Source organism: Mesoplodon bidens, assembly GCF_964165515.1.
Source record: "Mesoplodon bidens genome assembly, chromosome: 5".
NCBI classification, from domain to species: Eukaryota; Metazoa; Chordata; class Mammalia; order Artiodactyla; family Ziphiidae; genus Mesoplodon; species Mesoplodon bidens.
Genome location: NC_138161.1, coordinates 18,647,722 through 18,655,419, shown reverse-complemented (window position 1 = coordinate 18,655,419; position 7,698 = coordinate 18,647,722).

Genomic DNA, 7,698 nt, shown 5'->3' with positions numbered 1-7,698 from the left:
GATTAAACAAAAAATGAAAACCACAACTTTTTGTTTCTTTAAAAGAAGCCATCCAAATCCACAGAATGTGACCTTATTTGGAATTCAGGCTGTTGCAGATTTAGTTAAGATGAGGTCATACAGCGTTAGGGTGGGTCCTAAATTCACTGACTGGTGTCCTTATAAGACACAGATACGAAAAGAACCAACACACAGGGGGAAGATGGTCATATGAAGATGGAGGAGATTGAGCAGAGATTGGACTGATTCAGCAGCTATAAACCAAGGAAAGCCAGGGATTGTGGACAACTACCAGAAGCTAGGAAGAGACAAGAAAGGACTCTACCCTAGTGCTTTTAGAGAGCATGTGACCCAGCTGACGCTAATTTTGGACTTCTATCCTTCAGGATGTGAGAAAATTAATTTCTGAGCCAAATGTTTTGACCCCAAAATAAAGTAATTAAAAAACTGAAAACAGACATTTATTGTCTGTTATTTAAAACAGACGTTTCTTCAAAGGAGGTCACTAGTATTATGGTAGAAGTGAAGAGAACACAAAGTGTGCTTTAAGACAGAAAATAAAATGGATAGATTTGAAAAGGGAATTCAGTAAAGGCTCAGATCTACTATGAAAAAAAAAATTCACTTATGTTGCCCAGAGGTATAAGAAAAGGAAATAGTTGGGACAGTGACTCCAAGTGGTTTAAGCAATGCAGTTTACTCACCAGTGAGATAAATATTTGGAAAAATCTGCAAGATGGCGAAATGTATTAGGTACAAAAAGCACACAGCTGTGGGTCTCCATTAAAATAAGGTTGAAAAGAAAGTCAAAAGCACAAACAGAGCTACAAATGGTGAAGGCAAGACAGTGGCAATTGGACTAGGCATGCCTAGAGTAAATGTTGGTTTGAAACTTCCTGAAGCATTTTATTTTTTGACACTTGTGAAATCAACAAATGCATTATCTGACTCATTGCCCCAGAAGTGTTCTCTTGAAGTGGAGAAACTCATAGTGGAGAAATAGCATGTTCAATAAAGGAAATTTCTTCTTAAATATTCATTCATCCATGAGATGGATAGGAAAACACAAGGATTTAAGGAGGCCAAGGATAAACTGACTCACCTACTTTTGTGGCAAAGTAGCATATTTTGGGATTAAGACTCACTTGTTTTCCTGTTCTGTCATTTCCCAACATTAAGGGACTTGAATAAGAACTGCCTTAATGTTTATTGACATTCCATTAAAAACAGTATAAAGCATGGTCAAATTCTTTTATTTTTTTCTTTCAAAAATGTCCACAAGTACTTTGTGCTAAGATGGGATTTTAAAATGCGTGGCTTCTCAATGTTTTCTTGGCATATCTATAGAGTAGAATACTTTGTCTATACTTTCTTTTTCTTCATGTTTTTGTTGAAAAAAGGGGAAAAAATTTCCAACCTCTAGAAAGCAGTGAATCTCAAAAATTTTGGGGTCCCTTTGTCCCTTTAAAAATGATTGATGACCCTCAAACTTTGATTTATGTAGGGTTCTCAGTATATGATTATATCTACTGATAGTTACCATAATAGAAAAGAGAATTGAAAAAAATAAATATTTGTTGATTCATTTGTAATAATAATAAACTTATTACATGCTAACGTAGGTAATATATTTTTTAGAAATTAGAAATCTTGAAAATAAAAAATGTATTTTTAAAGTATAAAACTATTTTAATTACTTTCATTGTTCTGGGTTTAGGTCTTCATTTATACATGTGACAGAATGACAACACAGAAGGGCAATGTCATTGGAAAAAAAAAGTTTAATTTACTCATAGTTCCTTAGAAATGACAGGCACAACTTGCATCACAGGACCACTGGAGGAACACCAGGTTTTAGTCAGGAAGCAGAAACAGGAGCTGGGGAGGGCCTAGGCTATGACCTTTCTCGGGGTTTTTACAAGAAGGAGGCAAGGCAGTGCAGGGTCAACAGTTTAGGAATATCTAGTTTGCTTAATTTCAGTGAGCTTTGAGCTATAGGTGTGGGCTTCAGTTGCCTGGCTTTAGTCTCCAGGGATGATTAAGGCAGAGGGAATTGTCAGCTGTAGTACAAAGACCAGATAGAGGATCTTCTGTTGTGTGAAGGCCACATGATAGAGGAGGTGTGGCTTTGCGTTGGTTGGTTTGCATATCAACGGTATGCTACCCAGCTGAATCCCTGAATCACCTTCTACCTCTAAGAATCTGCTTGCCCTGGGAGGTGTAGTCTCTCCCCAGTCAGAAAGGTTTGTTTAAGATGTCAAAACATCATCATATACAGAAAAATATATATATATATATATATGTATATACAAAAAATACATCCATAAACTCTGCATACAGTTGAAGATAGCAATTTGGAAGAAGGTATTGAATTCATCAAGGTGCATCTGTCTTAGTTTGTTCAGCTGGCTTTATAGAATACTAAAAACTGGTGGCTTATAAACAACAATCATTCATTTCTCACAATTCTGGTGGCTGTGTGTTTAAAATCAGGGTCCGCCATGGTCAAGTGAGCCCAAGAAAGACTCAGTCACATTAAATAACATTCTGAAGGTCACACATAGCTAATAAAGGGGCAGAGTTTTTTTGAACTGAGTTTATTTTATTCCAAATTTTGTAGTTCTAACCATTATACTATACTCTACCATATGAAGTGGCTTAGTTTAAAAAAAAAAAACCTGTTCCTTCCTAAGTTCTAGATAGAAGCTTGTTAAATAAATACCTTTCTAAACGTTAAATTTTAATGATATATTCAAAAATATTCATTGACTTTTTTTTTTCTTTTTGCTGCTCAGTCTGTGGTCAGATGGGCCACAGACTTCTTATTGTATTCACACAAGGTGCAAGCGAGCTCTGTGGGGTCTTTTATAAGAGCTCTAAACCCATTCATTAGGGTTTCACCTTAATGACCTAAACCACTCCCAAAGGCCCCACCTCCTAATGCCATCACATTGGGCATTAGACTTCAATATGTGAATTTTGGGAGGACACATTCATTCAGACCATAGTAACCTCATACAGAGACAAAAGAGCAGGCAAAAGATGTGGGTATTAATCAGGGAGGATCCAACAGACTCAGTGAACAGAGAGGATGGTTGAGAAGTATATAAGAGGAAAATACTTGATGTTTCCAGAATTCATTAGATCAAGAGTTTACTCTGAGTATCAAAATGAATTAATAAAAATAATTTCTATTTGACTTATTACTCTGAATCTTCCTAACATAAAGGATTATATAGTAAAGGTTACCAGAGTGAGGGGAAACCGAGATAAATATTTAGCAGACTTTTGGTGAGCAAAAAATAGGTAACAGAAATCAGTGGGTTAAGATCTTAAAAAGACTGAAGGGAAAACATTTTAAGTCTAGAATTTTATACCCAGCCATATTATTTTCTAAGAATGAGGGCAAAATAGAGATCAGAAAATTTTTTCCAAGACTATGAAATTTTGCCATCATCCAATAGGCCCCTATATAGGAATGGTTAAAGTATAAAAATTAGCAAGAAGAAAGGTCAGCACAGAGGAGAAGCATAGAATACAAGATAAAATGATAAATGCAAAATTGACATAATATGTTGATTAATATACTGAATTTTGACATAATGGCAAAAACAGCACATTTTGTATGATTTTTCTTAAAGCATTTATCTAAAATAATAAAAATGGTTGAGTTTATTACAAACTTTAATAAAGAAGCCAAACTGAAAGAACTCTCAAGTGACTAAAGATGGGACAATTTCAGCAACAAAATAAATGAAGTATTATTGGATTATAACCCAAAGTATATAACAAATATCCATGAAATCATGTGGATACAAATATACTATTGAAAAAGTAAAAAGAATAGAGACAAATTTCCTACATGATATGTCAATACAGTGCCCCTTACGTAGATGGAGCTTAGCTCTCCAGACCCTTGAGTATTGGTTACACTTAGTGATTTGTGTCCAATGAGTAGAATATGGAAAGGGGAGAGAACACCTACAGAACACCTACAAACTCTACTGTGCCAGGTGATCCAAGTCAATAATCTCAGTGATAAGTATTGTTGATAGTAAGTATCCTTGATATGATGTGATGAGAATGATACTTCGTCTTTCATCCCTATAGTCTTTCTTCCAAAAACCTATAACCTCAGTGTAACCATTAGAAAAACACATTGAGAAAGTGGAGGGACTAATGTTGCTAAGAGCATAGAAAGGAAAAGAAAGAAAGGGGAATTGTAAAAAAGCCTAGAAAGGCTTTTTAGTGAAACATAAATGTAAATATAGAAAAAAAGAAGAAGAAGAAGAAGAAGCCTGATTCAGGCTCAATTAGAGGGACAGGTAGAACTAGTGAGCTTGTAAAGCTTTAACAGTGAAGCAATAGGAGACAGAAAATGCTCAAGAAATGTGTGGCAATATCCAAACAGGATTTAACTTTAATGTTAAGAAAAGAAAATTGCCCTGGCCAAGCTGAGTGGAAAGACAAAATGAACAGATTTTGTGAATGGTAATAGTGTTTTTATTGAGGAAACCGAATTAAAGTTTGAGTGCCTATCCATGGGACAGAACTCAGACTAAGTAGGTAGGACAGGGATTTCTAGTATGGTTCATACATGGAGCTAAGGGGAAATAACTCCATTTTTAATTTTTTAGAGTAATCCACAATGTTGTAAAGAAGAAGAGCCTAGGTATAGAGTCACCATAGGGAGCCCCAGGTCCCAGAATCCAGTTTCCTCTAAAGAAGAAGCTTAGAAGAGATGCTTTGACCAGATAGGGGTGTGGTGAGAGAATTCCTAGAAAGTACTACAGGGCAGAGCTGAGGGCTATTTTGCATCAAAGAGATCACTCTTTCCCTAAGTTTTCTCTTGCTCTAATACTTTCAATGAAGCACTTGTCTTAACTACAGGTGGTTTCTCACTTACAGCAATTTGACTTATAATGAGTCACATGCTCAGCACTCTGCCAGTTACTCAGAGCCCTGGCAGAAGGCTACACACAGCTACATCATTGGCACTGTCTGCTTTCTGACCTGCATCAATATGTAAGGCCCTATGGCCTGGGTCCTTGACCTCAGATGGCCTCCTGATAACCTCTACAGCTCCCTCTGCCTGCGTTCTCTTTGGCTCTTGGTCTCAAACACTCTGTCAGTAATCAGTGACAATAAGGTAGGATCCAATATGTAAAACTTTTCTCTCTACCTTCGAGTACAGGTTCCTTCATTTGGTATCAGTTGATACCAATACCAAATATTTACTGAGCACTTACTACAGGACAGTCACTATAGTAGTCACTTTGGCTAGATGAGTGTAATTAATCAAGAAATCTATGACAAGGACACTATAAATTGTATTTGCTTATAGGTGTATTAAGGTTTAAAAATGATGTGTAACTTGGACAAAGCCAGAGCTGGTACATGGCAGAGCTAGAACAAATCCAAGTTTCCTGACTCTAAATCTTATTTACTTATTTTACATATATTTTCCCTCCTCAGGAGGACCTTAGTTGTTCACTTTTACCCTTAAAATATTTCTACCAGTTATATACTTAGTAGAGACTAAGTATTTTTGTGAGTCTAGTTACTGTATTGTTCATATATACTGACTCTATACACTGTTAATACTATACTGTTCACTGCATACTTTTATGATTTAATGACAAGTAATTACTTTTAATAGAGAAATGGATAATTTTAAAAAAATTGAGCCTCAGTTTGTTGATTAAGAAATATCCCCTTATTAACATTGTATCTGAAGGAAAACCAAAGTTAAATGGAATCATTTAATTTATAGCCCAAGTGATGACCTATAAATTAAAGGACTGTCTTATATTGGTCTAGGAAAAAAACACAGTAGAAGACAAAGTTTTTGAAAGAGAAATTTCATCTTTTTTTTTTTTTTTTTTTTTTCCGGTATGCAGGCCTCTCACTGTTGTGGCCTCTCCTGTTGCGGAGCACAGGCTCCAGATGCTCAACCTCAGCGGCCATGGCTCATGGGCCCAGCTGCTCCATGGCATGTGGGATCTTCCCAGACCAGGGCACTAACCCATGTCCCCTGCATCGGCAGGCGGACTCTCAACAACTGCGCCACCAGGGAAGCCCTCATCTTCATTTTTGATTCTTGGATATAGATAGTGTGAAGTTAACCTAAGATCAGAGATTCAGAAATCTAGCCATTTCCTTGTACCTTGTGGTTGTCCTTATCAAGGATAGCTCTTGTTGGTGATTCTGATGGTTTATTATTCAGAGGCGTGAATGGACTGTCTTCTGAGATCAGCTTGCCGTCTACCAAAAGAGCCTCAGAGAAAACAAGCCTTGGTGAATTTTCATGGTCTAAAATTGGATCATTAAATTTGCAGATAAGAAACTGGGTCTTTCATGTCCCTAGCTCACCCACTTTTCCGGGCTGACAATCCTCCTTGAGATGTATAATACTTTTCTTGGCATTTTAAATTTACTGATAAAACCAGTGGCTCCTCTAGTCCTGGAAAACATTTCAATCCCTCTCATCATGTGTTGAGTCTAATAACGGGCCCAGCAGAGAGTCATCTCGTACTGTCTACAGTAGTAAGTTTTAATATGTACAAACATAGAAATGTATGCACTCCCCCTTCTCCATACTACTTATTTATTTTATAGAACACTTAAAAAGTTTTCTAAAATAGAATAAAATACAAACAATTATTCTTCATGAAGATTTATTAGTAAACTATATGAATTATGTAACATTTAAAAATGTTGAGAAATACATGATAAAATTAGTACCCAGAACATCTTAATTGTAAGGCGTTTATAATTTTGTGTATTTTATTCCAGCCTTTAATTTTGTAATTTTATCAATTGTCTTTTTATCATATAGATTTTTTTAAATGCTAAAAAGCTTAGAGTTAAAAAAATAATATTCTTATGCCTCCAGACCCAGTAGTTCTACTCCCCAGAAGCAACTATTTCAAAATGTTTACCTGTTTATTTTGATATTTACTTCCATATTTCTAGGTGGTATGTTAATAATGTTCTTCTTAATTATTTTTAAATTGAAGTAGTGTTGTTTTACCATGTTGTGTTAGTTTCAGGTGTATCTCAAAGTGATTCAGCTACACATATACATACATATATATGTTTATGTGTGTGTGTGTGTGTGTGTGCATTCTTTTTCATATTCTTTTCCATTATGGTTTGACTCATCATCCAATAACTTCTTACAGTGTCTAGAGACTGATCTCCTACATAGCCCTCCCATCCATTTCTTCTCCCTACATGCAACCAACAGAGTTAAACAAAATCTTAGGTGAACTCAGTAGTTTGTGAAAGTCCTATTTTCTCAGTACATAGGAAGCAAGGTTGTTGGCTGAGAGTGAAGAAAGGGAGGGAGATGTGGGAGATTTTAGGAGTGTGGAGAATATGAGACAGTATGGCCTAAGAGAGTAGGAGAATAAGTTGGTTAATCATTTCATTTTAGTGTGTTCTTGTGAAGGTATAGGATAGAATGTAAGTACATGTGGCCTATCTTGCATGCTTAAAGAACAACAAAAATCATTTTTAAATGATTTAAAAATGTATCAGAAAATGAATTTTTGTTTAGCTTAAATTTTATGGTAAATTGCATATCTTGGCTAAAAATAAATAAATGCATTATGAATTCCAAAGTTGTGGCATTTCTAGTTGAAGTGAGCATGTTCACCTTTACTTATCATTTAAATTAACTAAAGGCAGACTAAG